Here is a 26,024-nt window from a genome sequence, read left to right as displayed (position 1 = left end):
CTATTTAATTAAATAAATAAATTAGGTAATTATAATCTGACGCGAATTCATGCGTACATTTACACACGCACGTAACTCTGAGAAAATAGCGCTATTATTGCTATTATTATCAATATTGTTATTGTTATTATTATCAATATTGTTATTGTTATTATTATCAATATTGTTTGGACATTTAAGGTAAAAAATTAACTTTTTGTCCACTTTTAACAGTTAAATTAGATTTACGCTACTATAGTGCAAAGTCTACGCGACTGTAGCATTAGAGCAACGTTAAATTGATGTATGTGATGATAATGGTGAGCCCTAGTCCGGTGTGGCTATACAGGTAAAGAAAGTTTGTCTCTGTTGTATCGTTATTTTCATGGAAAGTGTTCGACTGAGCTTCAGTCTATGGTCCTCCCTCGCCAAACTTTCACAAGAAACACTCGTTTAACTGAAAACACTATCAATAATTACCCCCACTCTTTATCTGTGCCTAAACCTAAACGTAGATTCCATGAACAAAGATTATTTCTTAGAACTGCACGCCTGTGGAATTGTCTTCCGTTTTCCTGCTTTCCAGCTGACTACAATATGGTTGCCTTCAAGTCTAACGTAAACAAGTTCTTGATTAGCCATTCCACTTGTTAACAAATTTACCGAATCTCCATTACTGATGGTTACTATATTACCCATTTTCTACTGTACACTCTTTAACCCTTATCATCGAGTGGCCTCTTAGCCTTGATAAGTGGTGTTGCCTATTTAAAAAAAATTTAATAATTCTTATAAAGCTTTGATTGCAACACTATTTTATTTCAGCAATCATAATTTTTAAGGTGTGTGCTTAAGGGAAAGCGGCATTATTCTAGAGATGGAGCTGTTGCAAGGTCCTCGTGGTTCCTTTTTTAAGAACATGTTTCGAATGGTAATCAACCACAGTCACTCCCTTCAATAAATAAAGCAAAACAAAAATAAATTTTACGTTGCATTCCTCTGTAAATTTGCCAAATTGTTAGTGTATATTTTTCGATACTCCCCGTTTCCTTATTTATTTATTTGCGGACTGTTATTCTCGTCTTCATAGTTATTATTTTAACCACGTTTTGGCCAACTCATCCTCTGGCCTTCTGCAGATGATTAACCGCGACAGGATAAGAATGCTGAGCCTCTTAACTATTGAATCTCGACGCTTCCGGGTCAACATAGTCTGAAGATAGCGATTTCAATCCTACCCAAAGGAGGCCAGAGGATTAGTCGGCCAAAACGTCGTTAGGCAACAACTACGAAATGCAGTAATTACTAGTGATACAGCATTCCTATTCTGCCGCGATTAATCCACCTGAAGAAGGTCAGAGGATAAGTTGGCCGAAACGGGGTTAAATAACAACAACAACAACAACAACAACAATGAAGATTAGGATAACAGTCCGCAAATGAATAAATAAAATATACAAATTACTCATCTCAAAGATTCCAATCAAAAATAATATACAATAGTTGTTTCCTTTTCAACTATACTCTTAAGGATACCAAACTCGCGTCCGAAGTAATGTTGCGTTTATCAAAGCTGTTTATTTGATAATTAGACGTATACTTATAGTGAAGAGGGATTGAGGAGAGATGATAGACCGCCTTCGTAAGATTCGTCTCTCAGCTCGTGACTCGTCTCTCGTGACAAGCTTTTGTCCCCCCCAAAATTATCTGTTTTTTTTTTTTTTTTTTTTTATGAAGACTGCATTCCTCTGAATCGATTGGTTTACATTGTTCGTGTTGATATTTTTCTTTCGCTTTAGAGATAAAAATTTGGGTCGATCTTTTGGTATCCGCTTGTTTTTCGGGGTAAACTGTGGCTGTCCGGGAGTTTTGCTACCTAAATTCTCACTCTTTCTTATTTTGACGTTGCTCGGCTCTCATTATTTGACAATATAGCATTTTAACAATTCTTGAAGGAAACTCGATTTGTTCGATCGCATGGTTTTCCGACAGATAAAATATGGATGAAATTTCGACGGGCATTTCTCAGCTTATATTCAGATTCTCCCATTCGACCATGACTGTCGATGTTTTGACGTATGGGTGACATAATCACGATGAACATAATTTAAACGGTTATCATTTACAAAAATAGATTCTCTTAATTCGCTTTAAATCTATCCAGATTCTAAACGTTAATCCAACCAGTATCAAAAGTTGAACCCCCGTCCTTTGATGGACATCGTAAGAAATAGGATAGTGTGACCCCAAATAAAAGCCATGGAATCATTAGTATAAGGGGTTACGGGTTTATAGACTATTTTTACGCCATATCCACGAGAGTTTGAAACGCACAGATACACATTTGCAGCAAACTCTCTATCTATATAAAAGCTAAGTACGTCCAAGGATGGAATACTGTTGCCATATCTGGGCAGGAGCTGCAAAAAACAGTCTATCCTGCCTTGACAGAGTACAAAATAGACTTCGTGGCTTAGTCGGGATGCCCTTTTCTCTACCCTGCAACCTCTCTCCCACAGAAGAGACGTTGCGAGCCTATCCTTGTTTTATCGTTATTTCCATGGCAGATGCTCGTCTGAACTCCAATCTCTGGTCCCCCTCGCCAATCTTTCACGAAAAACACCCGTCTAGCTGAATCCACTGTGAAAAATTTCCCCCACTCTATATCGGTGCCTAAATCAAAGCGCGGATTCCATGAACAAAGCTTCTTTCTTAGAACTGCACGCCTGTGGAGCTCTGTTCCGTCTGCCTGCTTCCCACCGGACTGCAACTTGGATGTGTTCAAGTCCAACGTTAACAAATTCCTAATGAACCGCCCCCTTAAGTAAACACTTCATCAAATCTCCACACTAACATAATGTACTTGCAATAACCCTAATCCCTGAGTGGCTTCCGGGCCTTGATAAGTGGTGATCACTGTGTAAAACAAAACAAAAAAACAAAGACTATTGGCAATACTTGACTGCAAATTAGTGGACAGATGAAGCATATAGTAAAATTTATGTTAGCAAATATTATCGGATTGCAGATATAATCGTAAATTTTTATTAACGATTCCATGCGTGGAATTTGAGGTGTATCCCTGCATAATTCGGTTGACATTTGATGGGCTATATTATTACAAGCTTTTGGCAGTACTGTTGGATCTTTGGACCATGGTTAAAGTACAGTATTTTTGATAGTATTAATTTATGTTGGACTATAAACCGATATCGGAATGGGGAATCAGAAAAAAAGCAACACATTTGTACGTATCAGAATCGGTATCAGAATCAGAGAAAAATTAGTGCCTACCTCCCGATGTTAAACACGTTTCCCGTAATTGTTATGATTTTGTTATGATTTTATTATGATTTTGTTATATTTTGTTATCATTTTGTTATGATTTTGTTATATTTTGTTATATTTTGTTATGATTTTGTTATATTTTATTATGATTTTGTTATATTTTGTTATGATTTTGTTATATTATGTTATGATTTTGTTATATTTTATTATGATTTTTTTATATTTTGTTATGATTTTGTTATATTATGTTATGATTTTGTTATGATTTTGTAATATTTTGTTATGATTTTATTATGATTTTATTATGATTTTGTTATATTTTGTTATGATTTTGTTATATTTTGTTATATTTTGTTATGATTTTGTTATATTTTGTTATGATTTTGTTATGATTTTATTATGATTTTGTTATATTTTGTTATATTTTGTTATGATTTTGTTACAAACTTAATAATCCATTTCCGGTGGTAAAGATAAAAAGATAAAGTATTTATTGATTATAAATTGCCAGTAAAAGTAAAGCCTATAGATTATTTCAAAAGTGTATGTTTTGTATTTGCGAAAATAAATGCACATAATATATGCGTTTTTACGAAAATCAGAAAATAAAATTATATATATATATATATATATATATATATAATACTTTACAACAACATATGAAGAAGTTTTAAAATAATCGGAATATACATATGTATATATATATGCATATATATATATATATATATAAAATATATGGCGATTAAGTTACACTGAATATTCCGCGTTTCATCCTCTCTAGGATTCTTCAGGTTTATGATTATTATTAGGTTTAGGAATATTTCTTAATAATATATCTAAATCTACTGCTTTCAATATCAGATTATGATGTGGCATTCCAGGTGGTTGTAGTGAATCTAGAAATTCTACATGAAATTCTACTGCCTGATCCTCATCAATAACACAATCAATAGATCGATAAGGATGCTGTGACCCAGGCAACTCTTGCAAAAGATTATAATTAATCATATCAACAGCATCATTTTTAGGGGCCAATATTGCTCTTTCACAAAGCCATCCAAGATTGTGGAAACTTTTAGCAATATTTTGGAAAAACTTAGTCATCAAGTCACCAATTGAATTTACCATCTTGCCACATGCTAATTTGTGCAATTGAAGATCTCTGTTGGATGTTATTGAACCATGGCACATTCATCCCGAACTATCAGTCTAGTTCGTTGTAATAAACTGGCCATGCTGGAACCTCGGGGAATATTGCAAACACACTAATTTTCAGATTTCCTGGCCAAATCAAGAGGCAATTTGAAAGTAGATTGTGCAGTACGACGCCCAGCTAGAAAAGTGTTAATGCTATACCTGAAGAAGCAACTTCGAATGCAATGTAACTATTAGTTCTAACTTTTACAAGAAGAAGATTTAGAAAGAATGTTTTCTCTGTACCACATGGAGTATCGAAGAAAAAAAGGCAACCTCTATCATCATTTATTCTACTACAATGAAATCATATACTCTTTGTTGTTCATGTAGAATTTTGGACTCATTGTCACACACATGACTGCTCAGCTCATGTAAGTTGTATGAAGTTTCACGAACACTGTCATGGTTAATAGCACGTTCATTCCTGTAAGGTGATGGCAAGCCATATGTTGAAAGGTGTTTTCCTCATAAATGTGGAAGATTCTCCAGAAGATCCTACAAACTTCATTTAAAATGTCTTCTGGAAGAGTGATGTTGACATGAGGATTGTTTTGCTGGACTCTATACAGGATATCTCCGCTGAGATAGGTCTTATGCTTCTCCTACAGATCTGTTGAGGGTGACTTATAAAGTGATACCTCATCCAGAGTTTTATGTTTAGGTATGTCATTTTAACTTTAAATTTATATTAGGAAATACGGAATCGAAATGCATAATGCATTTGGTAAAATATTGGATAATTATCCGAAAAATCGGTAAATTTTTATATTACTTACAATTCACTGCTCACATTGAAAATGTCGACTGGTATATGCTTGCGGGTGTGCTGACAACGAATATCGCAGTAAAATTTTAGGTTGATAAATCGTTTACCAGATATGAAAAAATACAATATCCAAGGTAAAAGTTAATGTAATTTCTGGCAGTCATTTTGTTTTCATAACTGAACACTTAGTAATGCGCATACGTGCAACTGAAGCAGATAACTAAGCAATTATTTTCAAACCCCTCCCTCAAAAATGGGGGAAAAGTGGGGTGTTTATTCTGAAAGTCGTGCTTAACATGGGGAGGTTGGGGACGTTTATTCTGAAAGACATTCTTAATATGGTGAGGTTGGGGATGTTCATTCCGAAAGCCGTTCTTAACATTGGGAAGTTGGGGTGTTTATTTCAAAAGCCGTTACGCATGCGGTTTACTAATTTCCCGGTTGTAACAAAAAAGGGCTCACAGGGATTACATTAGCTTTCAAGTAAGATAAAACATGTTTTCATATCTGGTAAACTACTTATCAGCCTCAAATTGAACTGTGATATTCGTTGTTAGCGTACACGAAAACCTGTAAAAGAGACCACTTATTAGAAAAGTATAATAGAAATTAAGATTTGTTGTCTTAATATTAAATGATTCTTTATAGTTTATTAGTCATGAAACTCTCTATTTTGTATTAAAATAAATATCTGTTGTTTTGTGTTGTCATAATTAATGAAAAAAATTGAATTCAAGTGAATGTGCAAGGAAAACCTTCTAAAAACCGAACCCACGTTTCGAAAATTTTACAATTTTAGTTTAAAATTAGAATTTGTTTATCTAGTCGATGAATGAATAGAAAACGGAAAGATATATAGGGATGTCTTCGTCTTATTTCTTTACAAAAAAAAAAAAAAGAGAAATTATTTATAGAAAAAGAGAGGCTATTTAAAGTAAAGGAAACGCTATTTAGAGGAAAGAACATTATCTCAAGAGGAAAAGAGTAATAATTTAATTTAAAGAAAATTAACATTAATAAAGTTAGGCTAGACTATAGATATTTCCAATTACAGAATTTCGAGCAATATTTGCGTATTACTTGGAAAAAAAAGAAGAAAGAAGAAAAGAAACGCAAGAACGTGACATTAGCCTAGTAAGAAGAAATAAAGAGAGAAAGCACTAACCAGGCCCTCACTGGATGCATGCAAAGAGAGCTAGGACCTTGAGGAGACTTGTTGCCACCAAGTTCTAGTGAAGATTAATCGTCATTATCAGCAAGAACTCAATGGTAAACAGCTGTTATGATAACGCAAATTCATTTGCAAAGGTTATAAAAAAAGATGGAGAGTACTGGAAATCTGGAGAAACTTGTTGTTAGACACCAGGAAACACCATCGGTTATCATCAGTGATTGCTCACTGATGATGGCCTCGACAAGCAGCTAAATTCCACCCCTACATAGTGGAGATCCCTAAATGTAGGAGAGATTTCTACTCCAGTAGTTTCTTCCCCAGAACCGCTAGATTTTGGAATTCCATTCCGGCTCCCTGCTTCTCCAACTGTACTGACATGCAGAAGTTCAAGTGTAACGTGAACCGACATCTTACTGTCTAACTCCCTACATAGTACCTCAGTAGATTATGTCCCTGTTAGTAGCCCCCTCCTACACCAAAATGGCAATGTGCCTTGCTTGGGGTGAAAATGTTATAAAAAATAAAAATAAAAAAATGATAATAGTTTTTACATATAATAATGGAGTCTTTGGCAGTTTCTTGACATCTTCATTTCAAGGTTACGAAAAACGTTTTTTATTGGTTGATCTGCCTCACGCGATTTGAAAGATTTAAATGTAAGCTTTTCTATGCAAAATATACTTAGAATTTGTCCTACGTTGTGGAAGTTTTACTTGGAAACATTTTGATATTGTTTTATAACTTCCATATATATGAGATCACTGCTCACACGATTTACATTTTGATTGTTCCTATTTACTATGCCTCCCCACGGGACAAAGTTAGACACCAGGGTCGTTTTTTAACGTGGAGAAAAGGTACAAAAATAAAAATTGTCTCAGTCGTGAAGGATTTCTCCTCCACCAAAAGAGAACAAGAAATAGAAGTGCAGCATCTGAAGAACAGATGGTATTTATTTGCTCCCCCACTGAGCAAATTAGGCACAAGGCCGATTTTTAATGTGAGGAGTGAAGGGAGGGGGAAGGGAAAAAGGGGACCAGCTCCCGAGAGGTGGGAAATGGGAGCTGGTTAAAGGTCAAGCATGTGGGGTTGCCCCCCACATCTGGTCTTTGCTAGTCATAGCTTGCAGTATCTGCCGGAACAGATGGTGTTTATTTGCTCCCCCACTGAGCAAATTAGGCACAAGGCCGTTTTTAATGTGAGGTAAAAACCAGCTCCCCTAAAAGAAAGGGGGCACTCTTGTTACCAAAAATAATAATTGTCCCAGTATAGAGGGTTTCCCCTCCATTGACTGGTACAAACCATCCCAAGTGCAGCATCTGCCGGAACAGATGGTATTTATTTGCTTCCCCACTGAGCAAATTAGGCACAAGGCCGTTTTTAATGTGAGGTAAAAACCAGCTCCCCAAAAAGGGGGCACTCTGGTTACCAAAAATAATAATTGTCCCAGTATAGAGGGTTTCCCCTCCATTGACTGGTACAAATTATTTTAAGTGCAGCATCTGCCGGAACAGATGGTATTTATTTGCTCCCCCACCGAGCAAATTAGGCACAAGGCCAATTTTTAATGTGAGGAGTGAAGGGAGGGGGAAGGGAAAAAGGGGACCAGCTCCCGAGAGGTTGGAAATGGGAGCTGGTTAAAGGTCAGGCATGTGGGGTTGCCCCCACATCTGGTCTTTGCTAGTCATAGCTGGTCTTTGCTAGTCAAAGCTGCAGTATCTGCCGGAACAGATACTACACTTTGATCTTGGACAGAAGGCTGTTTCTTGCTAACTGAAATTTAATAAGAACAGCCTCTTTTTATAGGTACGGCCATCCATTCTGCACATACGAGTAAATGTGACAGATCGAAAAACCGACGGACCCACTCGTACGGATACTATTTCAAACTAAAGCGTGGCCGGACAAACAACTGACGAAACCCCTATTAGATATTCAAGGTCGGACCTGAAAATGGAGGTGAATTTTTTTGTGTTTATTTTTGAGACAACATGATTTAGGTTCTCTCCGCCATTTTGAAATTCCTCTAATAAGAGCGCTTTTTGAAAACATTAGCGAGTCGTTAACCTCGCACGTGTTTGGGTTGCTTTCGTCACTTCAGTATTTCACCCTTCTCTACAGCTGACAGTCTGACCCTTGGAAGACTATCGCACGCACGCACGCGCGCGCGCACACACACACACACGCATATTATATATATAAATATATATATATATATATATATATATATATATATATATTATCATTTTCCACTTGTGTCACTACAGTGTACCCCTTTAATAAATATGTACGTACATTTATAAAGGTTAAGTTTTATTGAAACTATAAAAATCAGATAGTATTTCGTAAGAAGCAGATAAAAAACACAACCAAAAATAAACAAGAAATAATCATTTTACAAGCGGGACCTGTGGAAATTCCACAGCAGACTCTTTTCATATGTATATATGTTGATGTTGGCATTTTGTGGATGATCAGCGTAAATGGAGACGCCCTGATATTATTGTAGCTCTTTTGTTAAAACTGCAAAAGTATTTATCTAAGCTAGCAGGGACGCCCGGTGAAGCCCGATCATCAAATACGCTTAAATATGATATTTTAATTTATGCAGATTTCGTATATATTATTATAAAGTCAATTTTCTATCGATTCTTACATATAATAAAGTTGTGAGTTCCAAAATAAAAAAAACATATATATATATATATATATATATATATATATATATATATATATATATATATATATATATATAGATCCATATGACTTGGGTGCATCAGCTATAACCGAAACCGAGATCAAAACTTATGAAGAATTCTTGGTAAAATTAATTATTACAAGAAATGGAAGATCATAAAAATTAACAACAGTCACTCGGAAGAAAAAGACGAAAGTGTGACACACGAAATAACACACGCGCTATCATATTAATATATAGATTATTGGAATTCTTTAAGATGAGTAATTTGTATTTTTATTTATTTGCTGACTATTATCCTTATTTTCATATTTGTTGTTTCACGACGTTTCGACTAACTATTCCTCTGGCCTTCGTCAGGTGGTTAATCGTGATGGGATAGGAATGCTTGGTCTCTTAACCGTATTCGCATTAAACACGTCATGAGACGACAGCAACTATGGAAGGTAGTAATTACTGAGGATATAGTTCAGAGATTCAGCATTTCTATTCTGACGAAGGCCAGAGGAATAGTTTGCCGAAATGCCGAGAAACACAAAATATGAAAATGAGGATAACAGTCCGCAAATAAATAAATAAATATAAAAAATAATAACACAGGAAAATACAAAAAAAAAACTTCATAATAACTCATATACACAAAAAAGCGGCCTGAAAAACACACCCACTAACAAAAACAACTATAAGATACTTTAATATTCTTGTGTATAGAGTCTTTATACATTCACATTTTTTTGCTTTTTTCTTTTCGCATAATACTTATAAACATTCTTTTATAAATTGTTTAGTTGCAGGCAGTCCGACTTTTCCCGGTCGTAAAATACGCTTAAATATGATATTTTAATGTGTTCAGATTTCGTATTTACTATTATAGAGTCAATTCTCTATGTTGTTATAGCGTACACAATATATAGTAGTGATTTCAAAAGTTGAATATATATATATATATATATATATATATATATATATATATATATATATATATAGTGTTATAATGGAATAATTCCAGGAGGAAATCCGGGTATGAGAGCTCAATGTGGTAAACAGAGCAATAACATAAAAATATAACACGGAAAATTACATGATTGTCGATGCAATAATTTATTTCAACCTTATGGTATTTTCAAGCATCTAAACTAGACAATTACATTTTGGATACTGAAATAATATCACAAAAGGTAATTGTCTAGTTTAGATGCTTGAAAATACCATAAGGTTGAAATAAATTATTGCATCGACAATTATGTAATTTTCCGTGTTATATATATATATATATATATATATATATATATAAATCTCTACTACACACACACACACACACACACACACATATATATATATATATATATATATATATATATATATATATATGACTTGGGTGCCATCAGCTAGAATCGTAACCGAAATATACAGCTGTCAGGCCTTATTTGCTACCATATATTTGCGGATGCGTAGATTAGCGCTTAAGTCGACTTACGTTTCCAAGTTCCCCTCTTTTAATTTTCAACTTTAGCAGCTATTGTCATCGACTAAAAGCCAAATCTTATTTGTACCGCAGGATTAAATTCCCTATACGAGACGCGTTCAATAATTTTCCGCACTGTTATTTTCTCTTTTTTGTACAAACATTTAAATTTATCGTAGACTCTTGAAAATTCAGTATATTATTGTAATACATCTTATGAGATGACCGACCAATTTTTATGATTTGAAGTTCAAATGAACAGCTACAGTAGAAATTGAAGTACACCCTATTAAAGTAGAATTGTCATAACTGGTGAATTTCAAAAATAAAAAAAATCTGGACGTGAGAACACTTTAGAAAAACGATATGCAATAAAATTTTGTTTTAAACTTAGAACAAGGCCGATAGCCATTAGTCGCGTGATCTCGTGTAATGAATGAATGCGTGATTGACATGAAATTCTTAAAGATAAACTAAAATGACCGAAAAATGGGCCGAAATGACTTAAATAAATAAAAATGACTTAGATTGACTTTAATGAATTTAAGGATGAATTGAATGACCTTAAGGATGACTTGAATGCTTAAAAAAATAACTGGAATCCTTCAAAAACAACTTGAATGATCTGGAGATTGACTTGAATGGCTTTGGGATTGTCTGGTTGTAAAGTGGGTGATCATTTTACATTAAATTAATAAAGAAAAGTGATCCCCCACTTTATATCACAAAGTTACAAACATAAGTACAGCATGTAGTAAGAACAGATACTACAGTTTGATCTTGGCCAAAAGGCCAAGAAAAGGGTATTTATTTGCTCCCCCACCGAGCAAATTAGGCATAAGGCCAATTTTTAAAGTGAGTGTGAAAGGGAAATGGGGACCAACTCCCCGGGGAGTAGGGGAGCTGGATAGTGACAATTGGTATGAAGAGTTGCCCCTACACTGACCAAGGTCTTATATGTGAGACTGCGCGTACATATGGTCTTTGCTTGCAGCATCATTTCATATGTTATATATTGATGTTGGCATCCTGTGGATGTTCAGAGTAAATGGAGACATCCTGATATTATTGTAATTCTTTTGTTAAAACGCCAGAAATATTTATGTAAGCTAACAGGGACACCCAGTGTACCCCGGTCGTAAAATGCACCTAAATATGATACTTTAATTCATGTAAATTTCCTATATATTATCATAGACTTAATTTACTATCGATTCTTATATATTATAAAGTTGTGATTTCAAAAATAAAAATATATCTATATGACTTGGGTGCCTTAGCTTAAATCAAAACCGAAACCATAACTTATAAAGAAAAAAAATCTATGTATTTATATAACTTGATTTCTTTCAGCTATAAACGAAACCAAAACTAAAACTTATGAAGGATTTTTGGTCAAATTTAGTGGGGCAGATTGTTGACACCATCTTTCACTTGGTGATACAAGCACCAAAATTGAAATTTGTCAAGTTTGCTTCTGCAGCCATCTTGAAAACGGGCAACTATCTTGAATTCTGTGATGGCCAACATTCTTTTCTTAAAACACATGTTCTGAATGTCATTTTTACCAATTTTGGTGCTTGTATCACAAAGGGAAAGATTCTTATGGAATATTGAGATAATCTGCTCCACTATATTTATTTTATTTATAAAAATAATAGATGACTTGAGTGCCATCAACTATAATCGAAACCGAAACCAAAACTTATGAACAATTTTGGGTAAAAATATTTATTACTAAAAATGGACGGTAATAACAATTAAACGAAAGTCACTCGGTAGAAAAAGATAAGCGTGACACACAAAATAACGCACACGCTATCGTATTAATATATAGATGTGCTCAGTACTGCTGAATACGTGAGAAATGTGGCTGATCATTGAAAATTGCGCTTAAAATACTTTCAAATTCTTGAATTAATTCAACCCTATTTTACGCACATTAAGGATTATGTTCAACATCGTCATTGGCTTGGCTAGGATCAAAGGATAGTATTTGTCCTCTTATTACATTTCTTATGTTCTGTTATCCATTAATGAAACAGAAATACTTCTAGACTGAGTCAATTTTAATTTCTGTCCCAATCTAGAGTAACTCTTTCTTTGGGAGGTGAGGGTTGGGATTTCTCTCATTAAAAACCGACCTTGTGTCTAACTCTGCCCTTGCAAGTAAATCGTGATATATTCACAAAGCTTGTCGGTTATCTTCATCACGTATAAATCCGACGATTCTATTGTTGGCATTGGTTTCCTCGATATGTTTCTAGTCAGAATTCTATCTAGAGCGACATCGGGGATTACGGGAGAGACAATATGAAGGTTGCCAGCATCCTAAGTGAAAGCGATGTTTTTGGAACAGATGGATTCGAATTTGGAGCACTAATTAATCACCAGACCACCGTCACCTCCAACATTTGTCGGTGTAGTTTTTAAGGTATCAAGATTTATTGAAATAAACAAACGTGACATACTAAACAAGAATGTGACAGACCGACAGAAAAATCTTTACATAGCGTGTAAGGACGCATCTTAATTAAATATGCGCCCATTCAATCACTTAACGATGGAAATGCTATTTCAAACTAAAGCGTGGCCGACCGACTGACAAAGCTTCCTTGGGATATACTTGGACATAAGACGCCCATTTAATCTACGTAGCAATGAAAAGGCTATTTAAAACTTAAGCGTGATCGGTCACGCACCAACGTACAAAGCCTTTTCTTAAAATACCAGGACAAATCTACAATCCAAGCTGATAACAGTGAATCAGATTGGCGGGGGGAAGAGTGAAATATAAGTGAACCGTGCTAAAATATTATAATGCGATATCGTTCCGATCTAGTCGGGTTCGCACAGGTCCGCAGGCATTTTCAGTTTCAGGTACTTTTTTTTTGTCTTTTCATGTCGATTAAACCTAAAGGCAGAGCAAATTATTTTTAGTAATTACCAGTTGCAACGCTCGTCCGTTTAATGAACACCATTTCTGGCTTTCATAATTTTAAGAGTTTTTATATAATGACATAAAATACTGTACGTCTGTAAACGACTAACGCATTTTTTTTCTTTTCAAACATAAGTAGATCGTCACATAAAGTCTTGATGAACGCTAAAACTATTTAAAAATGCATAGTATTGAATTGTTAATATGGTGTGTATAACCAGTGTTCCGTTGAATGGTAGAAATACAACAAAGAAAAAACTTCCAACTGTTTTTTTTTCCGGTGAGTATAAATCTGTCTCTGCTGAGTTGTTTGGTGTATTTCCACCATTCAACGAAGCACGTGTAAGACACACCATATTAACGATATAACACCGAGTGTGAAATAAATACACCTACCGCTTTTGAATGTTTACTAGCGATGTATATGCTCTTAAAATGTGAATAACGATAAAAGTGTCTCTCTAAAAAACATATATATAAAAAAAAAATGAAATGCGTTTTGTAAAAACAAAAACAAAAAAACAAACAAAAAAAAGTGACGTAATGCAGTCATTTGTGCGCAATAGAGATAAAACTTTCTACCACTTAGGTGCGTGAATTGGAATATAAAGCTGAGGTTGCTATGTTAGGAAAATACATTTGCATTGAGAACAAAACAGAATCTACATAGAACAACCTCCGTAGCATGTACTGCCACCACAATGTTTACCACTTTCCCCACACTGAGATGATGTGACACAAGGTCAGAAAGTGGGAAAATGGGCCAGCGCCCCCAGAAGAGAACCACTTTGGCTCTGCAAAAATTAGTCTGAGTTGCTTCGTCACATTTCCCGATGAGATCACCTCAGACCATAAGCGAAAAACTTGCACCACACGAAAGCTGAGAAGCAAGGCATGTGATGGTGAACCTCCTAGAACTAACAAAAACGTTGGTGTAATTGCCAAAATTGCCCAGTTTTTGTCGGGCTGGTTGTCGAGATTAGAACGCAACTGGCGTTTTACGAAATACAAATGGTATTTATCCTTCTTTCACAGCGAGAGGATGTGACACAAGGTCGAAAGGTAGGAAAATGAGTAAGCGCCACATGAGGAGGAGCACTCTGACAGTGCAAAAATAAGTCCGGGTAGCCCCGTCGGTATTCCCCGCTGAAGGCACCTTAGGCAACAAGCAGTAAACTTACTTCACCCGAAAGCCGAAACCTCCTAGGACTACCCAGAATATTTTCATTATTCCAACAGCTAAAAGGCTATCGAAATAGTGCAATTTCTGTCGGACTGATTGCAGAGTTGAATCTCGACTGGCATACTACAAAGTACACCACCACCACGAGAGTCGATACCTCTCGGTCTGCGTATACCGTTCAGAAGAGTCCATACCTTCTGCGTGGGTGAGCCATAACAAAAATATAGATCAAAGATAAAGTTCTCTTATGCATAAAAAAAATGCCGTCGTCGGCTGCTTACAAAAAAATTCCAAACTTTTCTTTGGAAAAAAATATTCGAAAATTGTTTAGGCATACAAAAGAATACACTTTTTCTTTGAAAACAAAAGTTTTACGAAACACACACACACACACACACACACACACACACACACACATATATATATATATGTATGTATATATATATATATATACATATATATATATATATACATACATATATATATAGATCCCCAAAATAAAAAATATAAATAAAAAAATTGTTCCTTGCCCCCTAAAACAAAAGAAATCCCTTTTCATTAATTAAAAGTAAAATAACTTTTCATACAAATATATATATATATATATATATATATATATATATATATATATATATATATATATATATATATATATGTTCACTAATATATATATATATATATATATGTTCACTAATTAAAAAACAAAACTTATATTACAAAAAAAAAAGACAGTTGACAATAAAAAAAATAAAACATTAAATTTTATGAATTCATTAAGGTAGGTTGGTTATTTCATTTAATTAATTTATTTATTTATTTCGGTTTTGTATTGACTTCCGTTCTCTCTGTATAATCCGGCGTGTCCGAGCGAGACTAACGGGGGGGGGGAACGGGATTTAAAACGCAGAAGTAGCGAAAGAAAAACTTTCTTTGCTTTTGCCGATTTTTTTCCCTACGTTTTATGATAAGCGTTTCATATCATATGGCACCTAAATACCGAGAATATTGGAATGATTTCAGTAATGTTTGCGTTTATAGTGGAACACACACACACACACACACACACACACACACACACACACTTGGTTTTATTTGCTCCTGAAAAGAATCACGTATTTTATGTTTCATACGAATGCATATTGTTGGCTACGAAATGCACATTAATTTCAAATGAGTAATAAAAAATGTTTACTTGCGGAACGAAAACTAAAATGCATCGTACTATTGTAAGAGTCGCTTGCTCAGTTAATAAACACGTTCTTTACTCTAACAGTAAAAAAGAAAAACCTTCTCAACTAACAATTGCCATGGAAAATAAGCCTTTACCGAAAGCTCATCCTTCAAACACCTCGGTTTAAACATTCCCAGGCAACATGAATTACAATAAATAAATTTGAGGACATTGCTAAGACTACTTCTAAGCCGGTTGGTTGGTTGCTTGCTTTACGGCATAACAACCCTTTTCAGGCTGTTTAATGCCGAATCATGTGATTTTGAAGAACATTTTTTAAATAGAATATCTGTTTTTGTTTTCAAGTCGGTTTCTATTTAACCGATAGTTGGGACCCTTACAGATACTACCACTCTGGATCAAAGTGGACCTGGAAGCAATGGCAATTAAGGGCTGGCTACACACTCCCCAAAGTCCGCAAGCTGGGGCCTCACCATCGGATATAGTTTAAGGTCATATCCAGGAGTTTCTAAGACGGTGGGTCTCCTCTACTCTAACCATATCGCCACAATTCGACCAGCATGTGGTATCGTCGCCATCTTGGCCGGTTCATCTATTACTACAAGGTGACCCCCCCCCAAAAAAAGCTAAATGGAGGCCATCTAGAACATATGAACATATGCTGTAGAACGGAGAAAAAATGGCCAAAGAACCTTCTGATTTGATGTGATGTTTTGAATATAATAAACTAGTTATGATCAAAATTTCATTTCATTCGGACAAAACATTAAGAAACGGGGCCTAATTAGAGTTGGGGCCCGTTTTTTTTTTTTTGGGGGGGGGGTCACCTTGTATTCTCGCATATACCTGGAAGTGGTTAAAACGAAAACAGTCTCAAATCTAATAGGTCGCGAACTATAGGCCAAGCCAATATCATCGCCGCAATGTTGCGCCGCTCTGCCTCTTTTACAAGTACTTCACTAGTTCGCTCTGATAAACTCATAGCATCGGTGCTCTCTCTAAGTACATACACCCGACTAATGCGACAAGCAGCAAACTTCCACCCCTTCAATGTTGAGTACCCCAGGATATCGGAAAGCCTTCTGTTCTATTCGTTTCTTTCCTTGAACTGATAGACTTTGGAATTCCTTTCCTATTTCCAGATTCCCTGACTGTACTAACCTGCAGAAGTTTACATTTATTGTTGACCAGACACCTCTCTACTGACCTCATCAAATTCCTTGTTAGACACCGTCCAAAATAGTAGCTCATTACGTTTCAAGTGGCAAGAGGCCATGTTTATGGTAAAAAGAAGAATGAAAGATTATTACTGAATTACAACTCAATAATTTGATATCTTTTATATTATAGTCCTGTTTGGTAAAAATCGTTTTACGAACAATTACATTTTAAATACCTGCTGTGATTGGTTTCCTTTTCATTTGAAACTGTAAAGTGGTTACGAATATTTCGTTAGCAACATTGCATACTATCGCTGTGCTTCAAGGCTTTCAGATATCTGGGGTTTTATTTTTTTATTTAAATATGACTCTGCTAAGCAAGGTACTAACCCGAAATATTTACTTTCCTGTATTCAGCTTCGAATTTTATGATTACACGCCTGGACGGAGAAATACTCGACAGGTTCTAACAACATATGAACTGCTTTAAATTCAACAAACCTATTTTTGTCAGAATCAGGCACAGTTTGGTTCACTTCTAGTCAGCTATTCCCATAGATATTACGTTGTTGGGAGTAACAGCGAAGTGAGCATTGTATTTAACGTGTCTGAACACAATTCCAATAAGCATTTTTTTTTTACAAGAGAGGGTCACCTATTATCAAGGCCCAGAGGTCACTCGATGATAAGGGTTAATGGGTATACATTAGTCATTGTGATTTTAGCGTGGTAAACATTAGTGGGAATTTTATCACTTGGATTACTTAGGGGGCGGTTCAATAAGAACTTGTTCACGTTGGACTTGAAGACAGTCAGATTGTAGTTCAGCAAATCCAATTTCTCTTCTAGTTTTCGTTCATAAACAACACATACTTAGCTAATATGAAAAAATCGAAGAGCCGCGAGAGACAAGCGAATGACATTTATGGTCTTCTGAACTCAACGCCTGGCGAAGCATGCACATACTACGAGGGGCGTGCAATAAGTAATGCCCCTGACCCACTTCCCACAGAAGCAAAGCAACGAAACTTGGCACAGTTATTAGTCTTTCTCTACATAGGAACCACCTAGAATTATGCATTTCTCCTATCGTTTGATGCAGCTCCAGAGACCGTTTTTGTGGAACACCCCAGGTTGGTCCTCCAACCACGACGTGACTTCAGAAATTAAGGCTGCATCATCTGGGAAAGATTTCCTTTCAAAAACAACTTCATGGCTGGAAAGAGGTGAAAGTCAGAGGGTGCAAGGTCAGGAGAGTAGGGAGTATGAGGAAGGATTTCATAACCGCACGCCCGTGCTTCTGATCTGGCGACATGCGAGTTGTGGATCGGAGCGTTGTCCTGCAGAAGGAGGGTACCTTTGCTGATCTTGCCCCGCCTCTTGATTTTGATAGCTTCCCTTGATTTCCTCAAAAGTGAAGCATAATAGGCTCCTGTAATTGTGGTATCCTTTACCAGGAAATGTCATCACTACCCCGTCCTGCTCCCAGAAGACTGTGAGCACGACCGTGCTAGCGGAGGGATGCACTTTTGCCTTCTTTGGAGGTGGTGAGTCCAAGAGCTTCCACTCCATTGACTGGGCTTTTGTTTCTGGATCATAGTGATGGACCCAGGTTTCATCCTGTGTAATCAGTCCTTGGAAAAACTTTGACTCATCTTCTTGGCACATCTCCAAATTCATCCTCGAGCACTCGACGCGTTTTCGCTTCTGGAATAGTGTGAGCAAACTTGGAATATATCTGGCAAACACCTTATGCATATGCAAATGATTATGAATGATAGTTTCCATAGACTCTGTACTAATCTTGACATCTTGGGCTATTTGGCGAATAGTAATGGACCGATCTTCTAAAATGGCAGCCTGATAAATAGCAGAAGGAGGGCGACAAAGTCTTGGAGCTGTTTCCACATACTTCCGGCCATGTTTGAATTCACGATGCCAGCGTTTTACAAGGTCATATGATGGGGGATTATCACCATAAGTTTCTTTCATTTCATCAAAAGTCTCATGAGGTGTGCGTCCTTTCAATTACAAAAACCGGATCACTGCTCGACATTCAACAGACTCCATTTCACACCTGACTCAGTACAAACACCTGTATAACAGAAATCACAATTTGTTCAGAGCTGTAATTTGCCACATCACCTGTAGAGAGATAAATCATTGCACATGCAAAATTTCAGCTAGATCAGACAACTAGAAGTGGGTCAGTGGCATTACTTATTGCACGCTCCTCGTGTGTGTATATAGACTGTAGAAAATGACTGCACGTGCACACAAGTTGAGAGACACATACACTTTTTCACTAAATACACCTGAATTCATTTAAGCTCGAAATTATTCATAATTTAATAGAAACAACGACACAAAAGAATTCTTTAATTCTCCTGTTTACTGATGTTAGTCGAGCAGTAACGTACTATAAAATGAAGTTAAAAGCGACTTTGTAACTGGGTTCAAACCACTCGACTGGAACTAATTTTAATTAATGCACAGATGATTGCCAAAGCATGAAGCGCTAGTATGTGTACGAATAAAAATAATTATTAATATTTATAATTCTAATCATTTCAAGAATATTAAAGTTGAGCCCTGCCCGAGAAATAAAACAAAAACACAATAAACTAGCAATATACAACAAAGAGATTTTGCGTCCTGAACGCTGACCTCGCTTTGACGCCATCTTCTGAACAAATATATATATATATATATATATATATATATATATATATATATATATATATATATATATATATATATATATATATACTAGCAAAAGTACCCGTCGTTGACTGGGTTCAAAAAAAGCCTACAGAAAATGGACTCTGATTTATGAAAGTATGATAGGTTATCGAAAGGAAGGGTTGTAAATTTGGATTGAATTTGAGGGTATCAAAACCAAAGCAAAATATGATGAAAGTAAAAATAAAATAGATAAGCCCCATAATTTATTATACCATACCTGTTCACACGGAAACACTTATCACAATATTCTGTGGATCTATATCAAAAACCCTTGTTAAACTTTGTGACATATTTCCATTCTATGGAGGTCAGGTGCGAACGAAAATCCCATAATTTTATTATACCATATTTCTTCAAACTGAAACATAATTATCAAAGTATACTTACGCAGATAGATATGAAAAGTATTTATTAAAGTCAATGCCTATTCCCATTCTATGGAGGCCAGGCGCGAACGTAGACCCCACAATTTTATTATACCATCCCTATTTAAGTTAAAACATACTTATCAAAGTATTCTTATGTACATCCATATCAAAAACACTTGTAAACGTTTTTTTTTAATTTTTTAATTTTTTATTTCCATACTTTGTGGACCAGGTGCGAACGCAGAACTCACAGTTTTAATGAACCACCGTTCCGCCAGATTAAACATACCCATTCCTGTATCCCGATACATCTATCATTATATGTAATCAGTTTTTTACAATAGTCAACCATATAGGAGCCTATTCGTGACCAGACACACACACACACACAGACATACATTCAGCTTTATATTATATTATATATATATATATATATATATATATATTCACACATTCACACATTTATATACTAGTTTTGTTATATTTTCATCGAATAACAACACAGTCTATTGACTCCAAGTATCATATCAAACTGTGTATCCTTGCATCACCCAACATATCTGAATTGACTCTTGGGACCATTGTCATTCATCCTTAAAAGACAGATAAAGTTGACGTGTTTCGTACGATGTCCATTCCATCCGCATCAAAATTATTTTCGGATAGATTGTACGAATCTTATTGTCATCCGAGTAAATAAGAAAACCAACGTTATCTTCTATGCGAATACACAACCGAATACACACGTGTGAACCAATTCAGTGGGTGTAACAAAAACAGAAATGATAAGCGAAGCCTGCTTTTCATAAATTCTTTGAAAATTCGCTTCCCTATAATGTCATAGAGAAATTTATATCCAAGATGGGATTCCTTGAAGTCGAGAAGAACAGGTTTTGATAGTCCAAATAGTATACGAAAGTAGGTTGTCTTTGTTTGAAAATTGAAAGCATTGCAATCTGTTATGTAATGGGGAGTTGTCTTTATTTTTTTTTTCAATTTTCTTATTAGGTTGTTAAAGGTAGGGATGAGGCAGCCTACCGGATGCTAAATATTTACTCACTGTCTTATTTCTTCCAACGGAGAGATCTTTTGAGAATTCTGATCATCCTTATAAATGTTGTATAACTAAATAATTGTATGACGTTTCTGAATTTGTAAGATGAGGATTGGTTATTCGTATTATCTGGATTTATCGGACAACCGTTCTCATCTTAAGTGTGATTTTTACAACGTTTCAGTTGATGAAACCCCCGACCTTCTTCAGGCGTATCTTGTCGAACTCGGGAATGTTTCTGTCGAACTCGGAATTTCGAACGGAGGGACCCGTGGCGCAGTAGTTAGAGTACTTGGAAAAATCAATTGTAAAAAGTGATATTCTCCTGAAGGTTGAAGGTTCAATCCAGTGTGGGCAATTGCGAATTACTTAGGACTGCTTTCCAGTCATGGCTGACGGAACAAGAGCACGCTATCCCCGTGAATTAAATAAAGGCTTCCGCTCGAAATTCCGTCCAAATTCCCGAGTTTGGCAAAAACATTCAAGAGTTTAACAAGATACACCTGAAGAAAGTCGGAGGTTATATCGACCGAGACGTTGTGAAAATCACACTCAATGTGAGAACAGTAGTCAGATGAATCCAAATATTATAAATAATTGCACATGTTATACTGAGGTGGGTGTAAAGTAACTGGCAGGTATACATTTATACGTATGTGTCTATTGTTCATCTGTCCTTCGTGTGTTTCGCGGCGTTATCCCGTTAATCTATCTAAGTGCATGCAAGTGTATATACGTGTGATACTCTAGCAGCGTTATGTATATTTTTAACCGCATACGTTACATAGGGTATATATAAAGTTCGCTGTGGCTTTATATGCATTCAAATAAAGTTTAAGGCAAAACAATAACACGTGAGACAGTTCTTTAAATAAAACGCGAATAACATTTTCCGTGGGACACTTATCAGGTCAAGAGGGCACATACCTTCTTCCATTTCTTCTCTTTTCATTAAAAGTTCTTTCATAATTGCTACGCTATGATAAAGATAATTCTTCCTTCGAAAGAAAACACCACGATGCTAACTTACTTTTCTTTATATCAACATTTATTCACGTTCTTCGGTCTCCATCCGGAGTTTTCACACGTTTTCTAGTCTTACAATGTCTCTTGTAAGCCAATCGAAATGCCTCCACGAGGGATGGTAAAACTCTTTCTGTGGTTATCTAACTGAGTCCTACCATTCTCTGGATGTTCACTTACATGTGGATATAAGGATATCTCTTTTGTTTTTTAACTGACGTCACAGGTCAATCCTTCCACTGTTTTGGTAAAACTATAAAGTTATTTGTTTATTCTAATTGCGTGGACTTTTTCGGTTGTTTTTTTTTAAACGAAATATACATAACAGATAATAGGATTCTTTCGTATTACTAATCTCCTCCAAGCTATTTTTTAACCAGAACGCAAACATCTCTCTAACAAAAGCTTGGAAGCCATTTTTTACGAGAGATTTTGGCGCTTTCCACATTTAATAGATCTAATAAGTAAGTGTCTATATACTTATTCGTGGGAAGAAAATAATTTCCCTGTTCTGTTTATGTGGTTGTAACATTATTATTTTACGTTTTTTTTTTTAGTTATTGGTATTAATTTAGTTTAATTTATGCAAACGGTTTAGAGGCCATCAAAATACAGTTTTCCTACAAATTTCGACTCATGTAAATATGATTTTAAGTATTTCCACTGTTTGAAACCATCGTACTGAAGAAATATAAAAACGGATTAGAAACCAATGAAAATGAAGATTTTCTTATTACATAAACACACACACACACACACACACACACACACACACACACACACACACATATATATATATATATATATATATATATATATATATATATATATATATATATATATATATAACATTCCAAGAGTTTTTAACCGAAAATACAAATAGTATGTTTTCACGTAACATGTTTTTATCAAACCGTACGAAGTTTTCTTTAATTATTGAAGATGGAATTTTTTCTATATCAGAGCAATGTTTTAGTACGCACGATTAATTAATGTATTTTAAGTACGTCCATTGTTTGAAAACATCACAGACAATTTATTGAGAGTGTCGAACTGACTTCCTCATCTTGGTTGTTATAGTCACAACGTTTCGTCCTTCATCAGGTGTTTTGTATCGAACTGGGGAAGCGTTTGTTAGGAGTCTCGAACCACACTCTTTATTATTATTACGGGGGTACGAAGCAGGATACCCCACCAGATTAGATGAATTCTTGTCCTGGAATCTAGTAAGACCAAGAAACTGCAAGAAAGACATACTATTATATATTTAAATGGTCAATTTGGGGCAGGAAAACTGTTCTCAACTTCTTTAATAACTCAGTGTTTGAGAAGTAAAGGGCACTAGAATATTCAAATATCTATGCATCTTGGAATTTTGCTTGGAATTATTGAGATGAGTATTATTTATTTATTAATTTATTTATTGCGGACTATTATGTTCATCTTTTCGTAGTTGTTTTTTCACGACGTTTCGGCCAACTGTTCCTCTGGTCTTCGTCAGGTGGTGAGACGACAACAACTATGGATGGCAGAAATTGCTGAGAATGCAGTTAGGAGATTCGGAGTTGCTATCCCGTCGCGGTTACCACCTGACGAAGGCCAGAGGAATAGTTGGCCGAAACGTCGTTATACAACCACTACGAAAAGATGAGGATAATAGTCCGCAATAAATAAATTAATAAATCTATGCATCTCATATAGAGATCAAGTGTTAACCCAAAAAGTGGCCTCTTGAGTTCCGAGAATTTCAACAAGTAAAATGAAACAAAAAGTCATCTCAATTCTAATAATATGCCTAATCATTTATCTAATCAGAAAGTCAGTAAGAAATCCTTCTACACTGCGTAAATTTTTATTTTCGCCCTAATAAATTCTGTTGTTTATTGTTTCCCTTTTCTTTTAGTTTTTACAAAACAAATTCTTATAATCATAGTTTTTGTTTTAATCTTTTATCGCATTGTTCAGTTTCAGAGAAATCCTTAAAGATTGTTGCAATTTTTAAAATTTTATTTTAGTCCTAAACATTTTATGTGTTCTGTTATTTGAATGAATTCTATAAAAAAATCTGTGGACATTATTATATGCACAATAGCATGGAAAATCCATTTCTGGCCTATTTTTGTCGAATTATGTAGAGTTTGTTGCAAAATTGTCACTTTAAAGAATTTTGCGAAGATGTGAGTGATGCAACTGACCAGAGATCAGAAACGTTTTCATGGAAAATGAAATCCTTAAACATTAGAAGACTACTGCGTGAATATAAAAGAGGGGATTGACACTCAACACACGCGGGTTAAGAGGACAAATAATGTTTATTAAATTAACTCTGTTCCGTCTGCCTGCTTCCCTTCGGACTACAACTTGGATGTCTTCAAGTCCAATGTTAAAAAAATCCTAATGAACCGCCCCCTTAATTAAACACTTCATCAAATCTCCACACTAACGTAATGTACTTGCAATAACCCTTATCCCTGAGTGGCTTCCGGGCCTTGATAAGTGGTGATCACTGTGTAAAAGAAAAATAAAAAATTTGTGTTTTTCATCCACCACGAAAAATAATAAAATATGATTTATAGAACATAAAAACGTTGACTAATAAAGGTCGGATGTAGTATCAGAATACCATTTTGTTTCACTGGCACAGGTTTTATGTTGCATGCAATTATTTTATCCAGGAATTTGTTGCACTTTTCAATCGTTGTCTACAAATTACAAAAAATAATGTTCTAATGTTATTTGCAAAATAGACGTAATATAAGACGTGCAGATTTCAATAGACACTAATGAAATTTGACAACATTATTTATTAGTAAGGCTAGCACAACAGCATATTCTTTTCAGTGTTTTACTTTCTAGTGTGTATCCGTTGATATCTTATATGTTTTTATATAGAGTGATGTGATTCTAGGTTTATTAACTGTGTCTGTTTCGGATATATACTCAAAACTCAAAACAATAAAAAGAATATTCTCTTGTCATAGCCCCAACTATTACACCATAAAGTATTTTTTATTGAATAAATAACTTCAGTGTTCATATATATATATATATATATATATATATATATATATATATAGATACTGTGTGTGCAAAATCAAGACTTCAAGACAAGGTGTTGATGGCAACAAAAAAGTGTCTTTCAATTTACGTTACAATTGTTTCCATGTCCAGTTCGATAATTTCAAGCATTATATCGTTTTAAAATTTTCCAAAAACCAGCATTTATTCAGACTTTATGAATAAGCACACTTTAGGCAATATACCATTTTCTGAATAGAAAGAAAACAAGCGAAGGAGGTCCCTAACGGGAAAAGCATGCGAGAAACATTTACCTTCGTTGTGGTTACGGAAAAGCCCATATATATACACACATATATATATATATATATATATATATATATATATATACTTATATATATACTTGTATATATACTTATATATATATACTTATATATATACTTATATATGCTTATATATATACATACATACATATATATATATATATATATATATATATATATATATATATATATATATATATATAGTATAACTCCTATAATTTGAACATCCGCTTCGTTCGTGATAAAAAAATGTGCTGCAGTTGACTTTAATTTTCTAAAAATTAAGAAATAGTAAATGAAATTCATTGCTATATGATACTTCAAGTATGAATTAAGTTGAGTTTACGATATATTACAAGTAAGAATTGTTAAATATTATTACCAGGAACAAAAACATTGAAAATAAATTAAATCTACTCTTACTTGTTAGGTATTTATTACCTAACTTAT

At 34.8% G+C, this 26,024-nt stretch overlaps 1 protein-coding gene and 1 pseudogene across 1 annotated transcript in view; one reads left to right on the top strand and one right to left on the bottom strand.

The window, feature by feature from the left end:
• LOC145241367 (RYamide receptor-like) overlaps window positions 1–26,024 on the top strand; it is a 735,032-nt gene that overhangs the window by 25,667 nt on the left and 683,341 nt on the right. The window lies entirely within an intron of this gene.
• LOC145241769 (U2 spliceosomal RNA) lies at window positions 11,235–11,372 on the bottom strand (annotated as a pseudogene).

This window comes from Euprymna scolopes, chromosome 20 (assembly GCF_053919585.1).
Source record: "Euprymna scolopes isolate OS-2025 chromosome 20, ASM5391958v1, whole genome shotgun sequence".
NCBI classification, from domain to species: Eukaryota; Metazoa; Mollusca; class Cephalopoda; order Sepiida; family Sepiolidae; genus Euprymna; species Euprymna scolopes.
The sequence above is the reverse complement of the archived record's forward strand: the minus strand, read 5'-3'. Positions and strand labels throughout refer to the sequence as shown.